At 50.9% G+C, this 25,719-nt stretch overlaps 1 protein-coding gene and 1 pseudogene across 2 annotated transcripts in view; one reads left to right on the top strand and one right to left on the bottom strand.

Moving 5' to 3' along the window:
- The first annotated feature begins 1,589 nt into the window (after positions 1-1,589).
- The window catches only part of TRAF5 (TNF receptor associated factor 5), a 46,692-nt gene continuing 22,562 nt past the window's right edge, over positions 1,590-25,719 (top strand). Inside the window, exon 1 of one of the 2 annotated variants that reach the window (XM_028125748.2) lies at positions 1,590-1,719. The gene's annotated coding sequence lies outside the window, so the exon portion shown is untranslated. Of the gene's footprint in view, positions 1,720-14,497; positions 14,693-25,719 lie in introns of those variants that run through there. The other variant, XM_088017144.1, reaches the window with a different exon arrangement.
- Positions 21,379-21,863, bottom strand: LOC114225909 (ATP synthase peripheral stalk subunit d, mitochondrial pseudogene; annotated as a pseudogene).

A 25,719-nucleotide genomic window follows, 5' to 3' on the forward strand; every position in this document is an offset into this window, starting at 1 on the left:
TAGGGCTGATGATTAAATGCGTTAATATGAATAAAGCACTGAGAACAGTACCTGGCATATGATAAGACTATAAATGTTAGCTATCATCAGCAAGCACTTAATATTGATTTTATATGTACATTTACATCCTGTCTTTCCCATCCGTCTTCAAGATTCTCAAGGTAAGGAATCATGTCTCTTCCATCAGACTGGTTTATTCCCAGAGTCTGTCTTCTCTATTCTCCCAGACACCTTGCCCAGAATTCTGCAATCAACATGAGGAGCTGGGAACATGTCCTTTAGTTCCAACTAATACCTGTCGAAAATTCCTCTACCTCCTGACTTAGATTCCTAGCCCTGAAGTCATGCAGCCCCCACTTCCCACAATTAAAGATTCACTATCTATCCCAGAATCTGATTTCATTATATTTAAAACTCTGATATGATTCTAGGGACAAATTGTTTGCTTTCTTCAGTTGATGGGGAGGAGAAGGGGGGAGAGACCATTGAATCACAGTCAGTGACAGTGTCAGGAGCCCAGAGTATGTATGTCTGTTTCCCGCCTGGCTCCTATGCATATCTGGGTTGTGCATTTCACTAATTCTCCCCTTTTACTGATGAGTAATTAAAACTCAAGGCGGTCAGATTAGGCCCAACTTTGCCTACCTGAAAGTGAAGAAGCTAGAATTGGAGTTCAGTCTATTTCATTCCAAAGTCCATGCTCTTCATGCTCCATCAACCTTCACAGAGGAGATTTATATATATAAATCTATTTTTTAAAAGATTTTATTTATTTGTCAGAGAGAGAGAGAGAGCATAAGCAGGGGGAGCAGCAGGCAGAGGGAGAAGCAGGCTCCCCACTGAGCAGGGAGCTTAATGTGGGGCTCGATTCCAGGACCCTGGCATCATGACCTGAGCGGAAGGCAGACGCTTAACCTACTGAGCCACCCAGGTGCCCCCACAGAGGAGATTGATATAGACTACAAATATCATTCAGAGCAGATGCTCATGGAGAGAGGTATTGTAAGAAAGAGTCCTGTGTTTAGGAGTAGGGAGAGGCGGATTCAAGTTGTAGCTAGAGCACGGCTTCTGACACTTCACTTCAGGTCACTTCTCTGGACCTCAGATAGCTTATAGGTAAAATGAGGAGGACCAGGCCTACTTCGCAAGGTAATTTAGAAAATCCAAAGAGATGTTTGGGAAGCCCTTGCTCCAAGGGCAACCTCGACATCTCTAAGGGATTGCTAGACCAGCAGCAAGGAGGAGGGCTGGCAAATTTGCGCTACTGCTAAGGAAGATCAAGAAGAACTGATTGGGGGTCAAAGCATGAAAAAGGGTAGGCTGAATTTGGTTGTGCCAAGTTGAAGGGTAAGATGTATACAGTTCAGAGGCACTTGAGGAAAATCTGAGAAGCTTTTTATTTGTAAGTACTTGTGATTCTAGTGAGGGTGGGTTAGTCTTCTAATTGCTCGGTAACTGTTCTCTCAGCGATCTACCGAGCACCTTCCCGCGCCTCCGCCCTTCCCCGGGGCCTGAGCCCCTAGCCCAGACCGCTCGCGGGCCCCGCCCCAGGTCCCGCCCCTCCCGGGTCCCGGGCCCGCCCTCCTTCTTCCCCCAGCAGGGCTCTGCTCGCAGGGATCGGGGGCTGAGAGCCTCGCCCCCGCCTCGCCTCCGGCCCCTGCCTGGAGTAGCCGCGCGCCTGCGGACCCGCGCCAGCGGACACCCCGCGCGGAGCCATACGTGAGTCCCGGCAGGTCGCCGCCCCGGCGGTGGCAGCAGCGACCAGCCCCACAGCTGTAGGGCTGGAGTGAGGGGACCGAAGAGCGCTTTTCGGCCCGTCCCGTTTGCTTTGAAACCGAAAGCGCCGCAGCGGCACGAGCCCCTCAGCCTCCTCCCCGCGCCCGGCGCCGGGCTGCTGGAGCCCCGGTCCTGGCCACCCTCCCCTCCCGCCCCGCTCGCGTTCAGCGAGTCCCGCGACCAGCGCTCCGACCAGTGCGGGGAGGGCGCGGCGGGGTCGCGGGGGGGAGGCTGGGCGCGAGGCGGCCGGGCCGGGGCAGGGGCAGCCCGCCCGGCAGGTGGCCGCTGCTGCAGGCGAGGGGGTAAGATGGAGGGGGGGGGCGGTGCGGGAGACAGCTGGGCTCTGCGGCTGGGAGCGGGTTTTCTTAGCAGGGGAAGGGTGCGGTGTGGACGCAACTGGGGGTCCGGAGCTGGGGAGCTGGTCCAGAGCGCGGCTGTAGATTGGAGGGACCAGGTTCAGGTTGGGGGACGCAGGAGGGGGTGGGGGGAGTTCGGGCGAGCCCGGTACACACACACACTGCAAACCCTAGGCTCTCCCTCCGTACCCTTAGGCACCCCCGCCACTTCTGCAGGACTTCTCCGACCAGAGCCCTCCGGAATGAAACTGGAATATTGGGATGAATGGAAACCTCCACAAACTGTTCGATTGAGCGTGCTCATTTAGCAACACGACACAACACGAGACAAAACACAACACTGCATGCACACACACCCTAAGCTGAGCTCAGAGGGGTCTTGGAGGAAACCAAGGTTCAGGGAGGTGGAGTGAGTTGCTCAGGGACACGCAGAAAATTGGTAGGATCTGGGTTTTCCAGGCCAGATTGCCTCCCCCTTGCTCCTGCCCTGCAGGGGTTTGGCGGTTCTGAGACTTTTCAGTGAATCCCGGGGCCACGCTCCTGTGGTTCACTCCGCTGCGCCGCTCAGCCGCTGCCGGCTTTCACGGCTCGTTCTGCCCCCTCCTGAAGAGTTTCCATATTTGGCTATTTCAGATTTACTTTCTCCTAATTCAAGTTATCTCGCTGTGGCTGGCCGGGCTGCTCGGGGCGAGCGGTGAGGTAGGTGGAAGGAGGCGTGGCTCCCTGCCCAGGCTGTCCCTGCAGCCCCACCCTTCTCAGCCCTGGGCTCCCACCCGTGTCCTGTGAGGACAGGCATCTAGTAACCAATTTAATTCTGTAAATATTTATTGGGCACAGGTGCTGTGTGGCTGGGGCCAGTGGAATACGGTTTCTTCTTCCAGGGGCGTTTGCATTTTAAAAGGGCTCTGGAAGACAAAATGCAAAGACACTGAAGTACTTCTGGGAATAGAACGGGCTCAGTGCGTGTGAGGGAGTTTTAGGCCTGCAAAGGCCGGGGAGGACCTCCCAAATCCGGAGTGCTGCTGGCCGCTCTGCCCTTCTCACGTGGGCCATGAAAGCGTGTTAGCACTGCTGAGGGTTTGGGTGAACACGCATCATCTGAACACTCCTCCCCTCCCCCCCCAGTTCTACTCCAGTTTGCACAGGACAGACATTGCCGCAAGACAGATGTGTGTGAGGTGCAAGCAGAAAATACCCAGCCCCTGTAGACTCTTTCTTGGTTTTGTTATTGTTTTGTTTTGAACTCTGTGGAATGGGTAAGCACTCAGATCCTGGAATCTCCCTACCCCCATCCTAGACGGAAGCGGAAGAAAGTCTCCTATCCGAGCTAGCCTCTGGACATCCTGCTGGAGGGGCAGTGATGGAGGAGGTGATTTTCTCAGGTCCTCTGGGCTGAGGTCTGAGGCAATGGGAGCAGGATGGGCAGTGTGTCCATCTGTCAGCAAGCCATCACCTGAGTACCCATTGGCCCTGGGTGGCAGGGCAGTGGGAAGAATAGGGAAAGGAGAGGAGGCCCCATCCATGACAGTACCAAGTGCAGTAAGTGGGATATTTCAGTGGCGTATGATGTGCAGCCAAGAGAGCTGGGTGCCTCTGAGTCAGTCCTGTTAGGCTACCCATGGGAAAGGCTCGCCAGCATTTTAGAGAAACCGACCTTCTGTGATTATCTCAGCTTCACTGCAGAGGACCCTGAAGAAAAATAAGTCCATGTTTATAAAACTCTTTCCTTTTTGAAGCATTTTCTCACTGCTGTTCTCATTTTGTCCTCCATGAGATCCTAGGAAGTCAGAACAAAGCAGGATTATTGTCCACATCTCCCAGATGGTGAGGGCGAAGCACTGCATGTAGTAACCCTTTAGGCTCCCATGCTGGGCCAGGTGTCTGCTTCCAGGCCCCCACCCTGGAAGCTAAATCTGCCCACCTCCTCCTCAGTCTGGACTCTGGTGACGCATGTCTGGTCTATTCCCACCGACATGGAGCAGGTTCTGGAGACTCTGCCCTGGCCGCCACGCAAACAGACATCCGCTCTTAGCTCTGCCCAGCTGAGTGAACTGGGGGCAAGATCCGTGTCTATTCTTGTTGGTATCCTGGAGTCTAGCATAGAGTCGGCCTAAACAGATGTCAGTGTCGAATTCATTTGAGATGTGTCTCCCTTGGGCTCGGAGGCTGCTAGGGGCTGATGGCTGGGGGACAGGTGCCGGGCGGGGCTCTAGAGAGGCTGAGCTGCCAGCAGGACTTGCTTAGATCCCAGAAATCAGAAGAGCTCTGGGCAGTTTGAAAATAGCCTTTCTTACCTGGTTAACCTCTCCCTGCCTCCCCGGGAGAGGCAGGTGCTGTTCCTTCCACTTAGCTGGCTGCAAGCTGGGGCTCAGAAGTGACTGGGAAGATCTCACAGAATGTAGGGACCGTCTAGGACCCTAGCCCAAGTCTTTGGGCTCTACGTCCTGTGCTCTTCAGTTATTTCAGCTAGGGGAAGTCAGGATTGATCCGGGGTCTTCCAGAGCTAACTGACCGAGGGAAGGGGGGAGCAGTGGCAGACCCAGTCTCTCAAGAGCTTTTTCTGCCCAGATGGTGGCTTTTACTGAGGCTCCTCTGGGGCGGGAGTCATCACTGAAGCAGAGCTGTGTGGGTGTCTGTGTGTGTGTATGTTGGGGGAGAGAACAGGTCACAGGGGCAGAAGTGATTCCCCAGGGTTGGAGGGTTCCTGCCACGGCGGAGGCCAGGGTTAGGCCCCTCTGAGTTTGTTGCTTGGCCCAGAGAAAAGCTTTATTTGGAAGGTCAGACAGCAGTGGATCCATATGGCCCCCAGCAGGCCCTGTCTTGTGAGGAAGTGGGCTAGAAGACCAAAGAGGAAATAAAAGTGAAAATACTCATCAGTCCTGACAGAAAAATTCAAAACCCATTTGCAGCGACAGTGATGAGTCTGCATATTGTTATCAGGAGGCAGGTGGTGGTGCATGCTAAGATCAGGTGGCAATGAGGGCAGGGGACGTCTGCATGTACCTGCAGGGTCTGTGGGCCCCGCGTTGAATCATGGAGCCTGGGGAGCGCCCCTCCCTGGGGGGTGTGAGCAGGGAAGGGGGACCCATCTCACTTTCAGCAGCTCCCTGTGCCTCATGGCTGGACACGCGCTCCATAGGCTTCTCTGCTCACCAGTTCAGAACATCCCTGGGATTTCCCCCATGGTCTGTTTTCTCTCAGGGAAAAGGTACTCTCCTGACCCATGGGAGAACACCTTCTCCACCTTACACCCCTGATTCAGCCCTTTCCTCCCTCTGACAGGTTACCTCCGTTGTTGCCTGACCACTGACTCCTTCCTCTGCCCCACTAGTTCAGCCTCTGTTAAACAGGAAAACCCCACGTTTCTGCATCCCCTCTTCTCTCCCTTTTACTGAGAAGCTTCTGGAAAGAGCAGCGAGCACTTGCACTTATGCTGTATTCCTCACTCAGTGCCATGCACCTGCCCTGCTGCTCAGATTGCCCGAGGGTTTCTGGGGCCTGGTAATCCTCAGTCGCCAGCCTGCTCTGCAGCTGTTGCCCATCTCCTTGGAGGGTGCCCCACTGTCCCCACTGACGCTCCCTTCCTTGACCTCGAGCTTCTCATCCTCCTGCCCTGCAAGTGCTGGTATGAAGCCCAGGCTGTGTCCTCAGGCTGGCCCTCTATCCCCTGCGCTCCTCTCCCTAGAGCCCTCCTGACCTCCCAAGGCTTAAACCAACACCCTAAGGAAAGGATTCTGTCTCTCCCCCAGCTCTCTTCCCAGCCAGTTTGATTTGTGACACACAAAACCTTCACCATGATGTTTCAGGAGCCCCTTAGACACCTGACCCAAGTCATCTGAAGAGAAGGAAGCTCTGAGTTCTCCCTAACCCGTGCAGACACCATGGTTCTCCCACCATAACGTCTGGCCTGTCTCCTCCAGCCGGTGCTGGGCACCACGGCTGCTACTTGAGTTCCCATCCAGGTGACCTCTTTCCTGGACTACCTTAATTGTGCATTCATGTGCTGCCCTGCCCTCCTCCCATTTCCCCTCCTGCCCGCTGCAGAGGGGCCGCCATAAATACATAGTGGAAATAGTGTGGACTTTTCAGAAGCTGGGAGGTCTGGGTCCGAATCTGAATTTATGGCTTGCTGGTTGTAGTTGTATGATCTGGGCAAGTTGGGCAAGCCCAACTTCCAGGAGCCTCCGTGCTTCCACAGAGATAGTAATGTCGCTCACTTGCGGTCGGTGGAAGGATTAAATGAGCCAATACGTACCCATAGCCTGGTGTCTGGTGGGTAGTCAGCAAAGCTGGTTTTCTTCTTCCATGTGTGTGATAGCAGTAGGGAGTTGTGGGGTCTCTGGGGAGGCGCAAAATGTGTATCTAGCCTAAAGGCATTCAAATTTAAATTAAAAACAGACAAACAAAAGAACTGCCAAGTGCCAGGGCAGACCATCGTTTATACTAGCCTGGTGCTGTCACTTTGTAATCTCTACACCAGGCAGACCTCAGTTTTGGGGGCCGGGGGGTGGGCAGGTGAGCTGGGATGGGGCAGGGCATGGCGGGGAGAAGCTGGGACAAGCCCTTGGCAGGCAGAGGGCAGACAGCAGCAGATACGGGAGGCCTGGCCCCAGGGAGGTTTTAGGGGCAGGATTCCAGTCTTTAGAATAATTTGTGGGCAGAGCAGCTGCCGCGTTGGAGGGAAAATAGTGCTGGGTAGGGAGGTGAATCAGGCACCCAGCAGAAGAGATAGGAAGGATTTGGAAAGCAAAATACAGGCACTGGCCTGATTACCAGGAGCAAAGCCCTTCTTTTAGTGGCCAGCTAGGCCACCAGAGCAGGATGTGGAGTGAAGCTAGCTGGGTGCAAAGCTGCCAGCCAGAGCCCTTTCCGTGCTACCCAACCGGGGCGGGGGGGCGTAGCTTGGAATAGCCAGGCTGTGCACTGAGCCCTCTGATAGAGGGGCTCTCGATGCTGGAGGATGGAGGCAAGTGGGTGGGGTGAAGCCAAACAGTCATGAAAGTCCCTCTTTTGCCTTCAGGACATTAAGATTCTGAGGAAGAGGCTGGGAAGATACCTATGATACAACCTAGGAAGATTGACCATGCTTCCCTGGGTTAAAGGCAAACGAGTTAACATAAAGTGAAGGCTTCCATGCTAAGGAGTTGCAGAATAAAAGAAGTGATTCGACAGTTGGGTGGGGTTGTTCCAGGAAGCCCTCCTGAGGAGTGAGAAGTGGACCGGAGGGATGGGAGGGATATTGGACTATGAGCAGAGGCATTTCAAAGGGACAAAGGAAGGAGTGAACAGCTGCCCTTCGTGGATGGGAAGTAGATTATTCTGGAGCAGACTGACTTCCTCACATTAAGGTGGTTTATTTGAAAAGCCAGTAATTTGGGATGTTGCTTCACCTGCTCGGTGGCACTTCTGTAGACCTTTCTGAGAAATGTCTGACGCTGTGGATGTTAGCTGTGGACAACCAGCTTGGCACTGGTTCCATATGTGTGACTTCAAGTGGTTCACTTCACTGATGCTGGACCGTTCGAACAAGTGCAACTTCTCTAGCACCCATCTCTTCCACCTGCAGGCGTGAGGCTTGATTCTTTCAATGTCAGCTCTGCTTGACTATGTCAAATGGCTGTAGGGTCTTCTCCATCTGACTTGTCTGTTTCCAACTTTCTTCACATCATTTCTTCTGCCTTGAATGCCTCCTGTTTTAATCGACTAATTCATGCCCCTCACCCTTTTCAAAGAAAACTCAACTTCATCTCTTGTTGGGAATGCTTCCCCAAGACCACAACCAGGTTCCGTGATATTCTCTGAGGACTCACAGGATTCAGCATATAGTCATACAGCTACGATTCGTTACAGTGGAAGGATATAAAGCGAAATCAGCAAAGGAAAAAGGCACACAGGGCGAAGTCTGGAGGAAGCCAGGCGCAAGCTCCAAGAGTCCTCCCCACCATCGATGTCACAGAGGGTCACGTAATTCCTCCAGCAATGAATTGTGACAATGTGTGAAATGTTGTCTACCAGGAAAGCTCATTAGAGACTCAGTGTCCAGGGTTTTTATTGAGGACTGGTCCTGTAGGCATCCTCTGCCTAACTTATACCAAAATTCCAGACCTGCAGAAGAAAAACAGGTGCTCAGCAATAATCACATTGTTTGCAAAAACAGTTTGGGCACAGTGCACCACCTGAATCAGTTAGGAGAACCTGCCACAAATCCACCCTCCAAGAGGTTAACCAAGGGCCATCCTTGGAAGCAGTACTTTCTAAGGATGGCAGTCTCAGGCCTGCTATGTTACCTCTTTTCTGCATGGCTTCCCTGCATAATTTCACCCATCCATGCCTAGCTGTGATTATGCTGGGAGAAAATCACTCTAGATAGAAGCCAGGAGACCTAGGACTAGCCCAGCATGGCCACCTACTGCTGGTGACCTTTTGAACCCCTAGACTCCTTTTTCTTCCTTCATTTGGGAGAGGGGAATTGTAATTCTTCTTTGTAGGCCTCAAGGGTGACTGTGAGGACCAAAGAGATGACATAGTGGGTACTCCATCTGTCCCTCTTGGTTGAGCTCCTTCTGTGTGTCAGGTGCTGAGGGAAGTGTGGTGTAGTGGCTTTGAGAGGAGACCAGCCTGAGATTAAGGCAGCACTTACCACCTGTGGCCCCTTGAATACGTTTCTATAATCCTAATGGGTAGAATGGGAACACGAATAATAAGACTAGTGCCTATACCTCGTTGGGCTGCTGTGCGAAGTGGGAACAACCCATGTAAGCTTCTAGCACATTGTAGGCCCCTAAAGTGGTAGCTCTTCATTCACTCAGATATCTGAGCGTTTGCTCTGCCAGCACCCTGAAAAAGACCCGGCCCCAGCCCTGCCTTCTGTTTGCTGGTGCAGATAAATATTGAACTGATAATTACATAAAGAAACGAATTGCAATCACAGCCTGTGCTGTGGAGGAGAAGCAGAGTGTGATGAATAGCATACGAGGAGGAAGAGGGGACCGAACCTGGCTAAGGAGGCTTGGGAAGGCTTAGCTGAGTATGACATGCTTCAGCTGGCCTCAGGGGGCGTTTGGCTCAGTGAGAGAGAGGCGAGGGCGGACAGGCTGTTTCCGGCAGAGACTGAAGCTTGAGCAGAGGGAGAGGGAGAGCAGCGGGGTGAAGGCTGCGGGGGCAGGTTTGCCACGTGTGTGAAGAATGACAGGGAGGCCAGGGAGGATGGAGAATGGGCAGGGGGAGAAGGGGGCTCCCAGATGACACTGGGGATGTAGGCAGGACCGCTGCAGCATGTGTTAGGGCTTGGGGACATTAAGAGGATTGGGAGGCCGTGAAAAGATTGTGTGAGTGACGCAGCTTGGTGTTTTCAGAAGCTCAGTTAGGCTCTGTGTGAAAAATGCTCTGGAGGAGCGAGTGGGTGAGGGAGACTAGTTGTAGGAGGCTGTGCGGTGGGCCCAGCTGACAGGGGTGGTGGTTTGAATTAGGGTGTTGGTTGTGAGGGTGGTGGAGAGAAGAAGATGGAATGTACCCGTCAGGTACACTCAGGGGGCCTCTGTGACTGATAGGATGGGGAGGGGGCGGGAAGGCATTGGCCAGATGATGCCAAGGAATGTAAAGAGTGGGTCTTCACTACAAGGGAGCTCTGGAGAGAGAGCAACTTGGGAGAGGGGATGTGTTAGCTTTGGAGTGCCTGCAGGACAGTCAGAAGGAGGCATGGTGTAGGCAGCCTGAATGTGAGTCTAGATGCAGAGGAGGTCCAGGGTGGGGAGAGAGAGATGGTTGGGAGCTGTTAGTTCATGCATTGTCTCTGGTGTTGGGCAGTGTGGTTTCAGGGAAGCGGAAGGGAGAGTGTGTGTTTGGAGGAGGGATTGGGGGGCAACAATGTCAGACATTGCTGAGAAGCCAGGTAAGATGAAGACTGAAAACAGACCATTGGCATTAGTGACCCAGCCATTGCTGCTTTGGGTGGCTTGGTGAGGATGTGAGCCCGGCTGGAATGGGCTGAGGATTGGATTGAAGAGAGGCCAGTGGAGACGGTCACTCCACTGGGAAGGGTGAGGGTGAATGAAGAAGTTTGGCTGTGAAGGAAGGAGAGAGCTCAAACTTTGAGAAATATGAGCGTGTGGATTTTTAGTGTTGCTTTGCTCTCTGGAGAGACCTGTGTGAGCGCTGATGGAAGGAGCCAGCCGACCAGGAGAAGTTGGCGATGAAGAAGGTGGGGTGGGAGACAATGGATGTTAAGTCCAGTCCCCCCTGAGAAGGCAGGAGTTCAGGACAGGGGGAGAGGTTGCCCTAATTCAGAGGTCACCTCTAACATGCCCTGGGAGGGAGAGGGCAGAGCAGGGGCCCCCCATGCAGGAAGACACGCAGGACTGATGTCAGGAAGTGGAGGTCGTTCTGGTCTGAAGACTTCTATTTTTTTCTGTGCAGTAGGAAGTGAAGTTTCTGGGTGAGAAGGGGCCGGGCCCTGGCGGGTGGCCGGGGGGGGGGGGGGGGGGCGTGGTCAAGGTTTATGGAGAAGAGAAAGGTTTGAAATAGATACTGAAAACAAGAGAATGGGCTGAAAAGGAAAACCTGGCCTCCAACTCTGTTACCTGTCTGCATGATGAAGCCTCCAGAAAAGCGACCCTGGCAAATGTGTCAACTCTCTAGCACCTTGTGAGGCACCTGGGTGAGGGCCCCAAACATGTTTATTGACCGAAAGGTTGGCCTGTCTACCTTTAAAAATCCTTCTCGGCGTCTTCCTCTCCTTCCCCAGTACCTGGCTCCCCCTGTGACACATCCCCAGGGTCTAGTTCACTTTAGTAGGGGTAAGGAGTGGGGCTCAAACTCCACTTTTCCAGCCGCGCCTGGCTGGACCCTCCCCTCCTGACCCTGACTCCCCCTCCCCAAGTCAGCTAGCATTATTAGCCAGCTTTGCCCCGTCTAGCTGGAACTGGTGGCATTTCAGGACTTAGAAAGGGTTGAGATGAGAAGGTTTAGGCACTGGGAAGCAGGATGGGTGGGAAATGAAGCTTTTGGTAAGGGATCCGTTCAGTATCAGATACTCTCCGTCAGTGTCTATGGTGTACCTATCACATGCACCGTCCAGTGTCAGGGCCTCAGTAAACAAAAGAAACCCCTCTGCCCCCACAGAGCTTGTATTCTGGCTGGGGAAGTTCGGAGGTAAAGAAGTAAACCTATACCACGCCTGACGGTGGTGAGTGCTTTGGAGAGAAATGCCTCAGGGGAGGGGGTGTGGCGTCAGGGAGGTGGTGTTTCCGAGTGGGGCAGTCGAGGAGGGCCTCACTTGTGAGGTAGCGTTTGAGCAGATACCTGAAGTGTGGGAACAAGCCATTCCGGCATCAGGCGGACAGACAGCAAGGAAAGGCTCTCGCGCTGGTTAGGAAGAAGCGAGGCCAGTGTGGCTGGAATGTGTGCACAAGGAGGAGAGTGCTAGAAACTGAGGACAGGCCAGATCATGCAGGACGCGAAGAACACTGGCTGTAAGCCCGAGAGATGGGGCCACTGGGGCTGAGGAGTGGAATATCTGACTTTTGTTTTTAAACAGATGGCTCTGGCTTCTGGGGTGTGACTGAGCTCTATGGGGAAGGGCAGAGGCAGGAGGCCAGCTAAGAGATTAATGCTGTTTCCAGTGGGAGAGGATGCTGACTTAGAGCAGAGTAGTTGTGCTGAAAGTAGGGAGCAGCAGTTTGAGATGTTTGAAAGAAGAGCTGGGAGGATCTGTGTTGTGGGGTGCAGAGTAAGAAGAGCCAAGAGTGATTCCAAAGTTTTGGCCCAAGCAGTAGGGTGATTGGTGGCGCCATTTTGCTGAGGTGGAGGAAGGCCTTGGGAGGAGCAGGTTGGGCGGGGTTGACTGTGTTACTACAGAGGTGTCTGGTGAACGAACAGGGAGATGTGGACCAGGCACTTGGAATGAGGAGAGGTCCAGATTGTGGATAGAAATTGGGGTGCTGTCAGCCTCGGATGGCCTCTATATAGGGCAGGAGCCAAGATGAGCTCACCAGAAAAATGAGCCTGGAGAGAAGAAAAAGGTCCAGCACCAGCCTGGGTCCTCTGAGTGATGGGGGAATGAGGAGTGGCTAGTGGGGAGGAAGAAGAATGGTCTAGGAGCTGGCCCAATGGTCCAGCTCTGTGTGTCTCACATGGTAACCTGCTATGGAATCTAGCCCAGAAACTTGCTCAACAAGCAGACTTCTAGCTACTACTGAGAGATCTCAGTTCTGAAGTACATTATGGGGTAGGCTAAAATATTGTGACACGTAGGCTCCCCAAACAGAGGTCTGTTTCTCTGGGGGAAGGTGTCCAAGCCAGCATCTTTATCATGCTCTAGGGCACACTCTTAGGGCATTTGGTTGTTGTACTTTGTATGTAGGCATGGTCCCCACCTGGACTCAGCTGTCTGGGGGACGGGAACTGTGTGGTAACTTGGGGTCCTCCCCCACTGTAGAATGAGGCATGGGCCTCTGCACACAGCAGGCACTGAATACATGCTGACTAGAATGAGGCATGGGCCTCTGCACACAGCAGGCACTGAATACATGCTGACAATAAACATGTTTGGGGCCCTCACCAGGTGCCTCGGATATTAAGTGCTTATTTATACGTCAGGCACTGTGTGCTAGTAATTTACATGAATGAACACATTTAATCCTAACCCCAAGCCTTAGAGGCAGGTGCTATTATTGTCCCATTTTCTAGATGAGGAAGAGATGACTCAGGTAAGTGGATGACAAAAGGAAGTGAACCCCACGGTCTGATTCCAGAACTGGTCTCTAGGCTGTCCTGCCTCTCACCCAGACCTCCGTCCAGGTGTCGGGCGAAATGTGGTACATTTCCCTGTAGCCATGACACAGAGCAAAAAGCACTGGACTTGGAGTCAGGAAGCCTAGAGTGCGGTTCTGCTCTGCCACGTGAAGTTGCTTGACAGCTCGGGCCCCGGGTACGTCGTCCATCAGAAGGGTGACGATGGTAGTATTGCCACAGAGTTGGTGTGAGGACTGCGTGTGATGTCGTGTGTAAGCCTACACACTGCTAAGGACTAGTGTGTGTGAGTGGTAGTGTTAGAATTATTATCTTGAAAGAGCAAACTGTGGAACCCTGAAGATGACCCAAAAAAGTTGCCAGAGGGATACAGATCGCAGGAAACCCAAACAGGCCTTGTTTCCCCCAAAACAGTTCCTCTGTAGACTTTTTTATTTACTGATGTTTCTGCATGAGATTTGGTTTGATGAGTGTCACTATTTTTTAAAAGCTGTGATATCCCTGGCTCGCTGATCCCTTAAGCCCTTGTACAGTTGACTGGCTCAGTGGTTGGGGAGAAAGTCATTCTTTCAAATTCTTTCTCTTTCTCTTGCCCCCCCGCCGCCCCACCCCGGGCTCCCTTCCTTCTCTCCCTCTTCTGCTGTCCTGATCCTAAGAACCCGATGTCCTGGGTTGTGTGAGGGGCTCGAGCGTTCTGTGAGTACGCCTCAAGGACGCCCACCCATGTGTGCGCTGGGCATCTGGGGTACACCTGGAGTAGCAGACCTCAGGAAGCTTCTAGGTTATACTGCCCCAGTACAGAGCTGAGAGGAGAGGGCCACGCCTGGTCCCATCCAATTTCTCCGTGGGCCCGGGGCCAGAGCTGGCCTCGCCGCTGATCAGGAGGGGATTGCTCCGTCTGCCCCTTGCAGAACATCGACTCCTGCCCCAGCCGCAGCCTCTCCCGGCTCTGAGGCAGTGGGCAGTGTGTCACACAGCTTTGGAGATGTGACCTGGCCCAGAGGCAGCTGGGCGTGAGCTCGTGTGAGAGATGAGGCACGGCTAGAATGAGGTTGGCCTTTAGTAGCTAAAAGTCGCCAAAAGGTCAAACCAAGGTTTCTGAATCCACCTTGGCATGTCTGTTGTGGATCCTGTCTAGGGAGGTCTCAGGGCTCTCCCCTTTCCCCAGAGCACCCATGGGCCATGGAAGGTGGGGCCGGGCAAGGCTTCTGATTCCAAGCCCAATCGCAGCCTCTCAGCCATTGTCTCTTGGCTGTCTCCACACTGCCACGTGGCTCTGCTTGGCCGGGCCCCTGGACTCTCCTTCTCCCCCTGTGCATGAGAAGGTCGGATGGTTGGGAAGGGAGAGGGCGAGAAAACCGTAAGGCTCAGATGACGCCCCAGGACGTGAGGAAGTAGGGACCCCCACCCACATTTGGAAAGAAGTCCGGTTGGGCCTTTCCCGTGAGGAGAGGTGGGAGTTTGGCAAGAATGAGGGACAGAGGCTGACCCAATCTCAGGGGAGTCCCGCAGGGAGCCCTGCAGAAGTGTGGTCAGGGGTGGGAGAAGGCCACACAGCACAGTGTCCCCAGGGCCAAGGGATCAGGGGGTTTCAAGGAGGAAGTGCCAAATGCCACATAAAGGGCAACAGGGCTACAATTTAGGACAGACTGATTGGTGGGTCTGATTGTATGATTACAGTTTAGGTCATCGAACTAATATAATATGCTTTTCCAAACTACCTAGGCCTCCCTCCTTCGCTCATCCAACACCCAGAGGATTCGGGCCCCCCAGCTTGTTCAGGGGCGGGGTACGGAGAACTGGGAGAGCAGGTAAGCTGCAGGGAGGTGCCCATGGGGTCCTAGGAGGGACACAAGTCTGCAGGCCCTGCTCGGGGTGGGGGGGAGGGGAAGTGGCCGGTGCGGGTGCTGCTGGGCCGGAGCCCACTGCCCACTGCCCGTGACGGGATGGGGGTGGGGGTGCGGGTGGGGGTGTGAGGAATCCGGGCCCACCGTGCTGCATTGCTGTTTCCTCATCGGTGTCTGCGTGCAGTAGGTCCTCAGCAAAGGAGTGATTTACAAAAAGTGATTGAATGAGTGAACCTTTAGTGGGAGATAGTAAAGTGTAACTATGAATCCAGAATAATGCTTTGGGTGAAGTGAGGAGGAGAATGTGTTTGGAGGAGGAGACAGAGAAATGAGAAAGGCAACTCTGGCTAGAGGAAGAGCAGTTAGCTTAGCGAAGGGTCCTCGATAAGCGGGAGCAGCGCCTTGTCTTGGGGAGGAGCTGGTATCTGGGGAAATCATGGAAGTAGGTCCAACTTAATGCACAGGCGTGAAGATGAGTCGACGAGGTGCCGTGCCCACCCACAAGGGTGTGGTGTGACTCAAGCCTTAATGGGGGTGCTGACTGTAGGGGAGGGCCCAGTGGGTGGGCTCTCAGGACTCAACTCTGTGGTCAGAACTGCCACTCATCACTATCACTTCTGGGCCCGGACGGGGGGATGGGGGTAGGAATATAGGGATGCAGAAAAAGCAAAGTGCATGCACAGCAAACCAGTGAGTGAGGGAACACACACAAGCATGAAAAGAACATAGGACGGAGAGGGGAATATTTAGGCAAGTCGCACTGGGGTGGGGGCGGGAGCCCGAGGTCATTGTCTCCTGAGTGAAGGGGTGTCTTCAGGAAAAGAGACTAGGCTTTCTCCCTATGGTCACAAATGACTCCTGACTTCCCTCCCTTTGCCTTCATTCTTCCCCATGTCAGGGAACAGCACCACCTCCACCCAGGTGTTGAGGCCCAATCCTGGTGTCAGCCTCCCGTCCTCCCTGCCTCCCAGCCTCATATTCAGTCCCTGGACTGCTCCATTTCCCTGCCACCACCATGGTCCAGGTCTGCGCTGTCTCTCCGACTGCTGCAGTGTCTGCACTCCATCAGCCTCCTGACTGCTCTCCCTGCGCCCCCCGGCCCTCACAGCCCCTTGTCCGTGCGGCATCCGTAGTGGTCTTTGCAGGCTCCAAAGCAGACACTGCCATTAGTTCCTTAAAATACTCATGCTGCTTCCCGTTGCTTTGTTCTTAGAACAAACCCACACTCCTTCCTGTGGGCGCCCAGGCCCATGTGACCTGGCTCCTTCCCCGGCTCCTGTTGCTCTTCCCCTTGTCCCTGACATTAGGCAACACGGGCCTCCTCTCTGTTTCTCAAACACAGCAAGGCCTTTCCCAGAACCGAGCGTTAGCCTTGCTGTTCCTCCACCTGCTGTGTCCGTCCTGCTGCTCTTCACACTTGCTCCTTCTCATCCTCCCCTGGCTGTTCAAGTATCACCTCCTCCCTGAGGCCTTCCTGTCTACAGTGGCTGCTTCTGTTTCTTATTTCAACATCCTGTTTATTTCCTTCAGAGGACTTATCACAGTTTGTAACTGCCTCCTTTGTTGCTACTCCCTTGTCTCCTCCATTAGGTTGTAAGCCCCACAGGAGGAGACTTGGACCCTCTCTCTCTTGTTCTTCCCTGGCCCCCGGAGCCTGATACAGTGCCCCACATGTCAGACAGTCAGGTTATCCTCAGAGTGGGGGACATTGATGGAGGGGCTCTGAGGCAAATGCTCAATCAGAATCAGAATCAGAATCATAACCCTCCTAGCAATTCCTATGTACCACCATTATAAGCTCTTCATGCATACGGCGGTCAGCAAACTTCTTCTGTAAAGAACCACATAGTAAATATTTTAGGCTTTGGGCCATATGGTCTGAAGCACAACTGTTCAACTCAGTTGTGGTAGCACAAACAACAACAGTAACAACAACCAACCAACCGTAGAAGATATGTAAACAAATGAACATGGCTCTGTTCTGATAAAACTTTATTTACAAAACCAGGTGGTGGGCCGGCTGACCCCTGATGTATGGTATTAACTTATTTAATCTTCAAAGATTCTCTGAGGTAACTACTATTATCATTATCACTGTTTTATAGATGAAGAAACTGAGAAGCATAGAGACCAGGTAACTTGGCTGAGATCATACAGCTATTCAGGGATAGAATCAGGATTTGTGCCCAGGCAGGTTGACTCCAGAGTCCAGAGTGTTGGCCAGCATCCCACACTGCCTCTTGGCAGGCTTTGGAGAAGCAGAGAGGAACCCCAGCACCTCCTTATCCCCTGAGGGCCTCCACTGCTTCCTGGCTATGGGAAATCTCCAAGTTTCCTCATTCAACAAACTGGGGATGCTAATGATGTATCCGTTATTGGGTTGCTGTCAGGATTAAAATGAGACTGTGCATGTAAATTAGCTGGCTCTGAGCCTAGACATAGCCTCACTGAGTGTAATCCTGACCCATATCCAATTCCAGCCCTTAGGTTCCATTCACATCGTTTCATATCGTCTCCTTGCTGTCTGTCTGCCTCATTCAGATTTGCCCTAGGTTGTCTTCGTGGACCTCCTTCCAACAGCCCCCTTTCAAGAAGTCCTCACATTAATCGAGAGTTCCCCTATTAGGCGAACGCTGACTGAGTGTTCTGGGCCAGGCATGGGGCTGGCTCTGAGGATCTGGAGACCTCCCTGAGGAGCTCGCCAAGGAGCTGACCCCAGACAGCAGGGAAGACTGGGAAAGGGTTGGAGCTGAGTCTGATGGCCGAGACACTGGAGTCAGAGCTTCCCAAAGAAGAAGCTTTTGTGTGGGAAGATCAGTGGTGTTCTCTCTATTTTTTTTCTCTTGGTCTTAAGTTCTGAGAGCCAATCTAATAGCACCACTTGGAGCCAGGTGGACTCGAGATGGGCTCTGAGACTTCCCCATAGGTGAGATTGATGTTGAGGGCACACGGGGGTGGGCACCCCAGGAGGGGTGCGGGGATGCCCTTCAGCGCTGGAACTGCCTTCTCTTCACCAGCAGGGCTTTTCTGCACTCCCAGGAAAATGGGGAACCAGGGGCTTCCTGACATCTTGGAGAGAAATCACACTTGTCTTCAAAGGAATTAAAATCTTACCCACATCATTCGTCCTGTATCCAAGAGAACCCTCTCCTGGGAAAGTATAAGGAAAAGAAAAGAAAAAGAAAATACACCCTTACCTCTGCCCCTGCAACACCAAAGCCACCCATCCCGTGGATAGGCAGTGGGTCGTCGGTAGGCTGTGGTCACATCTTGTCTGGCTGTCGTGGGGTCACCTGGCCTGTGCATGGTCTCCCTCCCCCGTTACGCCTGGTGGAAAATGGCCTCATTACTTCTGCGTTTCTCCAAGGCCCTTCCTCTTTGTCTAACCTACATGGCTAAAGGTTAATGAGAATAAAACCAGTTTCTCCCAGAGTTCTCAAAGTAGTCGTATTGTGTTAAAAGCTGTGGAAATGGTAGACAGGAAGAGAAGGTCAAGGGTTGGAGCAGAGGCCTAGCAGTTGTCTTGGGGGGTTTTGTCGTCCAAGGAAAGATCTTTCTGGGCCGCTGAAGACCGAGGCTTTGGTAACCACTTTAAATGCATCTCACTTCTCCCTCATGCCATGCGGATAACATACTAAATAAAGTGTCTTCTTCCTCTTCTGCCGTCTCCCCCACCTCCATCTCCTCCTCCTCCTCTTCTTCTTCTTCTTTTTTTTTTTTCACTTTCCTGGTAGTAACTGTTCTTCTTGGAAGAGCAGAATCTTAGAACTCAAGGGCCAGGTGACTGAAAGCAGGAACTGCCTGTCCTTCTAGCAGCTGGGGACCGGGCTCTCTGAGCCAGGGAACAGATCCCAGCGTCTCCTTGGGTCACTGCATCTGGGGATTTGACATTTTAACTTTTCCTCATCACTAAGCACATCTCTCCTCCTCTAATTTCAGCCCAGGACCCTTTGTTCACTCTCGGGTGGGTCTGGGGAAGAACATACTTGCACCTGCCCCCTGTTGCCAAATGCGAGCGTCAGTCACGGAGTTGGCTCCTTATGCTTCTGGCAAGGCCTCAACGGAGCTGAGAAACAGGCAGTTTGCCTTCTAGCAGCCCCTCCTGGGATTGGTAGCTTTCACTGGCCAGTGTGGGGTTGCCCCCCCATTGCCCACAGCTCAAGGACCGTCCTGGGGCTCCTGGCCAGCCTTTGTGCCCCCTCGTCATCAGGCCCTGTCAGTCCTACCTGTCAGAGAAGGCAGCCTCTCTTGACTCTGCAGCTCTCAGGACCCTCCCTTACAAAGGAGCCTTGGGGGAAGACTGTAAACCTCTCAAACCCTTCCCAGGCACCTCTGTACACTTACCAACAGCCCCTGGATCCTAGCAGTCATTAGCAGGAGGGATCTCGGACCTAGTAAGGGGTGGAGGGTCACACAAGGCTGAATGGCGGTTACTTTGGGGGAAGCAGCACCCGTTAAATCCCAAGTAAGGAGTAAACAAGGGCTGCTCTGTAGCCACAGGTGTGAGTGGGAAGGGCAGACTTCAGTACCGGCTTGAAGGAATTTTCCACTGCTGTCCCTCTGGGATGTCTTCTGTCTCCAGATCTTATTTTCCTGACATAGATCTAAACCTTTTATGTCAAATGCCATCACTAAAATGACAACTGAATTATTTGTAAAGTAAAAAAAAAAATGTTTTTAATGCCTTGGGCAATTTTAAAACAATTATTGATTCCACAAAGGAAATGTGGCCACTCCTAGAAATCATATCATTTATTCTGGAAGAGATGTTGGATGTCAGCTCGTCTCACTCACCTCCACTCTCTTAAGATTGTCCCTAAGGGACCCCAACCTGAAAAGTCCCCTACCCACATCCTTGCTTCTCTCCTTCTCTCCTTCATCCTCTCCTGGTGGTGCCATCAATTATTCAGTCTTCCAAACGAACCTGGGATTCATCCTCCACTGTCCTCTCTTACAGCCCTTCCACTGAACCCATTTCTAAATCCTTGCGTTTTACCTCAGAAATGCCTCACAAACATGGCTTCTCTCTTCCCCTGCCTTAGATCAGGCCGTTGTCATCCATGTCTGTTGTATTAGCCTCTTCCCTGAACTCCGTGCGTAGGCCTGTCCTGTATGTTTAGCATCCCTAAAATTTTCAAAACCATGAGGTAAAATTTGGAATTCCTGGCGTGGCACTCATTCAGGGCTGTTCGCGCGATGCTCCTCCCCTGTCTCCACACTCACAGGGACCTTACAGGAATTTATTTAGTTGCACAGGAATCAGCTTATGCAGGTGCTGGCAAAGCTGGGAAGCCGAACAGAAGACTCAGGGTGAGGCAACTCAGAGATGAGTTCTGGCGGGAGGCTTCCCACCCCCTCTAGAGCTTAGGAGCTGGGGACCACTCTTGGCCACAGAGCCAGGGGCCATCTGTTGGTGACAAAAGAGGAGACCCAGTCGCTGTGGGGATGCTGCCCAGCACCAAGGGATGGGAGAGAAATACTCTGGCTTCTCCCTTCCTCCCACCCTTTAGTCCCTTGACAGTGTCTCTTATTGGCTGAACCTAGCCAGAAGCTAGGGAGCCCAGAAAACAAGAGTTTGTGGGGGGTCAGCCTCACCCCACCTCGTGATACAGATCAGGGCAGAAGAGCAGAGAGTGGCTCTGAGAACAAACAGGCAAATGACTGGTGTGTTCCCTTCATTCCACTTGAGCTACAGTTAATTATTAACCATTCCAGAATTTTTATGATCTCCTCTGCAAAATTCTTATATCTCCTTCATCTAGAAAGGAGAAGGGATACCTTCTTCATGTCCAGCTGAGATGTTTTCTTCTCTTTGAAATCAACAGACACCTCAGAAAGCATTAGCTACTCCTCACCTGGGCTCAGACAGTTTTTTTGTGGTACTTGCCCCCAGGGCATTATAATGCATCATTCTTGTGTCCCGTTGCCTCTACTTGCCCTGGAGACCCTCCACAACAGATGTAATATCACAGATCTCTGCACTCTTGGGACCCAATCCAGGACATGTGCATGCTGAGTCCATGCGGGGATGGACAAACGAGGGAGCTGTGGGGGTGTCTTGTTCAAGGTTGCATAGCTGGTGAGTGGCAGAGCAGGGACGGAGCCCAGGTCTCCGGCCCTGTGCCATTTTCACTCTGGAATTTCATCTGTAGTAACTAGTAACTCCCAAGAACCAGATCTTGAAAGCTCTGTAGGCATAGTTCCTGGACTTATGTCTTAGAAAGTATAAAATGATTGGGGCTCCTGGATGGCTCAGTCAGTTGAGCCTTTGACTCTTGGTTTTTGGCTCGGGTCGTGATCTCAGGGTTGTAGGGTTGGGCTCCTCGCTCTGCAGGGAGTTGCTTTAGATTCTCTCTCTCCTTCTGCCGCGCCCCCCCCAATCCCGCTCTCATGCTCTTTCTCTCTCTCAAAATAAATAAATCTTTTTAAAAAAACAAACCCACAAAGTATAAAATGATTTATAAAAACATTCCCAAGTTTTCCAAACCTTCATTAATCTAAACAAGATGTTTGGGATCCTATGGAAGGAGTATGGACAGACAGACAGACAAGGGTCTGCCTTTCTTTTCTTTTTTTTTTTTTCCCGTATCATTATTTTTAATGTCCAGCATTTACAATACGAGGGCCAGAGCTTTCTCCCCAACCCAAGTTTATAAATTCTCAGTTGGCTTGTGAGGCCAATAGGGATACTTCTTGTCTAATCTGGTTTCTGGGAAGACTTCATTCAGGTCCTCAATGGTCATCTGATCAAATGGAATTATGTTCCTCATCTTCTCCAGCTCTTTTTCATATTCCTCAATCCTGGCCTTTGAGAGGGACAAAAACTCGGCAAACTTTTCACATCTTCTTTTTCTTCAGCATCCACCCAAACAGTGTATTTATCCTCTGGCACAGGAACCTTCAGGGCATTAAACTTCGTCTTGAAGTCATCTACCAAACCAGCCTTTGCCACATTGGCCTTGTAGTAAGCCCAGTCAATAGCAGGTGGTTTCTCAGGGAGAGTAGCCAACCTGGAGGTAAGTGTCTCATTCCAGGATTTCAGGGAGTTAGCAATGGCCTTCTGGTTTCGGGGTATGATCTCCCCAAAAGCTACCCAGTCAATGGTTTTTAGAGCAAGTTTTCGTGCAGCCATCTTGAGATCCTTCATTGACCCCAGTGGCCTAGAGTCCCTCTGCCTTTCTTTTTTATTTATTTTATTTTATTTTATTTTATTTTTTAAAGATTTTATTTATTTATTTGAGAGAGAATGAGAGATAGAGGGCACGAGAGGGAAGAGGGTCAGAGGGAGAAGCAGACTCCCTGCTGAGCAGGGAGCCCGATGTGGGACTTGGTCCCGGGACTCCAGGATCATGACCTGAGCCGAAGGCAGTCGCTTAACCAACTGAGCCACCCAGGCGCCCCTGCCTTTCTTTTTTAAACCTGAGACTGAATTCTGCTAGATATGTGTTTTTTATGGTAACTAAAACCTAAACTCTTGTTGCTTTAGAATGTTAGACTGTTCATTATGTGTTCCCCAAAAATGAATCAGAAGAAATTTGTAAGTAGAGAACTTAAATCCTGACATCCACAGATGTCCTTTGGAATTCCGAGAAAATTCTCAATGAAAAGAGGCAGCAGTTTATGAAGCTAAAAAATGATGTTTATAAGAAACTCAGTAAGAGTCCTTGGGGAGCATATTGTATGTGATTTTCTTTGTCCTTTTAGGTTTGAGTCAATAACTTTTCAGCAGGAGGACCACACTGTGAGTGCCATCAATGGCAGGAATAAGGCCCCATTCGCTGCAGTAGGGAGATGTACAGGCTCTGATATTAATTTCAGTGACTTTTTTTTCTTATTTGCAAGAACTGAACTCTTTTTACTCTTCCTGTTACATAAGCTATTATACCCAAAGGGGAAAGATTTTAATAAAATGGAACTCTTATTTATTTCCATGAATAGCTGCCTGGGAATGACAGTACTAGCTGGAAATGTTCAATTAATTAGAGAAATATGTTTATTAGATAAAGAAATAGCAGCCTTTATGGTCATATTATTGGGGCTCTCTCATGTCCGTGAACACATTGAATGGATTCCATTTTAGGGGCCGGTCATGGGCCTGAAGAAGCTTCAGAGGAGGGAGCCAGACCCTGCCCTGGGAGCTATCATGGTTCGTTTTTATACAAGAACACTGTCCTGAAACATTGAAAGTGCATATTGTGTAGCAGAACATAAGTGCTTATTTAAAAAAAATATATATGTCTAATGAAATAAAAACTCAATTTCATAAAAACAAATACTGGGCAAGACCACAGATGACAGTGAACAAGGTCAGTAGGTAATTCCTGCATGCTGCCTACAGCTGGGCTAGACACAAAGGGAGGAGCAGGGAGGGAGCGGCATTGGGTCCTCAGGCCTCTGGGGGCCATGCAGCAGGAGCAAGGAGACCGTGAGGGTCACACGCATGCTGGGGCGCCCCCAGCACGAAGACGGACAAGGCCCGGTCCTGCCCAGCAGCCTGATAGGAGAGTGGTTCCCAAAGTGTGCTTCATAAGCCCCCCGGGGTACTGGAGAAACTCTTACCAGGAGAGCAGCTGATAGACTCTTACTTAGTTCAGGTATGTTCAGGCACAGAAATTGGCAAATTGTTCACATTGGCCTCCCTGAAGCCCTTTCAGGGGATCTGTATGGGCAAGACTATTTTCATACTACTACTAAGATATCATTTGCCATTTTTACTCTCCTTTCCTGAGCATACAGTGGTGCTTTCTGAAAACTACATGAGGTGTGATACTGTAACAGCCTGAATGCAAGAGTATCACATATGAGAACCCAACTATCTTCTGTTAAGCCCAAACAGATGTGCAAAAATGTGAAACAATGCCTTCTCACTCATTTTTTCGTTTTGGAAAGTGGCTATTTTTCATAAAGATGCTATTTATGTTACCATATAGTTGGCTTATTATTATCTTAAAGTAAATTAATAAAGAATGTATTTTTTAAACTCAAAAAAAATTTTTTTTTTTAGATTTTATTTATTTATTTGAGAGAGAGAGAGAATGAGAGATAGAAAGCACGAGAAGGAAGAGGGTCAGAGGGAGAAGCAGACTCCCTGCTGAGCAGGGAGCCCGATGCGGGACTCGATCCCAGGACTCCAGGATCATGACCTGAGCCGAAGGCAGTCGCCCAACCAACTGAGCCACCCAGGCGCCCCTAAACTCAAATTTTTAAAAAAAGATTTATTTATTTATTTGAGAGAGAGAGAGCACGAGTGGGAGGAGCAGAGGGAGAGAGAATCCCAAGTAGACTCTTTTCTGAGCGCAGAGCCCGACACAAGGCTCGATCTCACAACCCTGAGATCATGACCTAAACCAAAACCAAGAGTTGGACGTTTTTTTAGTTTTTAAAAATTTTTTTAAATTTTTAAAGATTTTTGTTCATTTATTTGAGAGAGACAGAGATAGCGAGACAGAACACAAATGGGGAGGAGAGGGAGAAGCAGGCTGCCTGCTGAGCAGGGAGCCTGATGCAGAACTCGAGCCCAGGACCCTGGGATCATGACCCAAGCCGAAGGCAGATGCTTAACCAACTATGCCACCCAGGTGCCCAAGAGTTGGACGTTTAACCAACTGTGCCACCCAGGCACCCCTAAACTCCTCAGTGTTAATCTCAAATTGGTAAATATCAATAGCTATAATCCACATAAACAACTCAGGGGGTCCTCAGTTTTTTTGAGACTTTATTTTTTAGAGTGGTTTTAGATGCACAGCAAAGTTGAGCAGAAGGTACAGAGATTTCTCACAGACCCCCTGCCCCAGGCACAGCCTCCCCCACCAACATCCCCCACCAGAGAGGTACATCTGTCACAGTTGATGAACCTATGTTGTGTAAGGGAGGAAAAATACCTTCCCCTCTACTCTTCTGAGTTCTTAGCTGAGACCTCTGTGATAAAAGACAGATTAGCAAGAGAAAAACAGGCAGAAGTTTATTAACATCTATAACTCATATATGTGTGGGAGATACCCAGGGAAAAATGAGTAGCTCTCTGAGGTGGCTTGAGATTCAGGCTTGAATATCATCCTAAGAGGGAAAGGGAAGGGGGAAGTAGGCCTCTTAGGGGAGAGCGAATGATTTTGAGGAGAGATAAATGGGCCCTTAGAAGATTAGGTGGGATATGTGATAGTTTATGACCAAGTTTGGATATGACCTAGTTTCTTCTCCTGTAATGAGCCACTCTTTCCTGGTTGATGAGACTCTTGGAGAGGTGGTTTATAATAATTGAGTTCCCTTTGGAAGATCTGTCTTTAGGCAGATAAGGTGTTGTTTTAGGACAAATGTATAATGACATGTATCTACTGTTATAGTATCATACCGAGTGTTTTCACTGCCCTAAAAATCCTTTCTGCACCTCTTATTCATCTCTCCCTACCTCCATCCTAACAGGTTGTCCTGACAACCATCGATCTTTTTACTGTCTCCATAATTTTGCCTTTTCCAGAATGTCCTATAGTTGGAACTGTAGACTATGCAGGGCTCTTCAGACTGGCTTCTTTCACTAAGTAATATACATTTAAGATTTCTCCACATCTTTTCATGGCTCGATAGATCATTTCTTAGTAGTGCTGAAGAATATTCCGTTGTCTGGATGTACCACAGTTTATCCATTCACCTACTGTTGGACATCTCGATTGCTTCTAAGTTTTGGCAGTTATGAATAAATCTCCTATAAACATCCATGTGCAGTGTTTTATGTGGACATGGGTTTCTACCTCCCATGGGTAAATACCGAGGAGGGATTCCTGGATGGTAAGACATGTTTAGTAAGAAACTGCCAGGCAGTCTTCCCAAGTGTCGCATTCCCACCCGCAGGGAGTGAGGGTTCCTGTCCCTCCACATCCTCACCCATATTTGGGATCATCAGGGGTGGGGATTTGGGCCATTCTAGTAGGTGAATAGTGGTATCTCATTTTATTTGTGTTTTCCTGACAACATATGAAGTGGAACACCTTTTCATA

The sequence above is a fragment of the Eumetopias jubatus genome, unplaced genomic scaffold (genome assembly GCF_037043125.1).
Source record: "Eumetopias jubatus isolate StellerSeaLion01/CBP00866 unplaced genomic scaffold, mEumJub1_p1.0 scaffold_12, whole genome shotgun sequence".
Classification (NCBI taxonomy): Eukaryota; Metazoa; Chordata; class Mammalia; order Carnivora; family Otariidae; genus Eumetopias; species Eumetopias jubatus.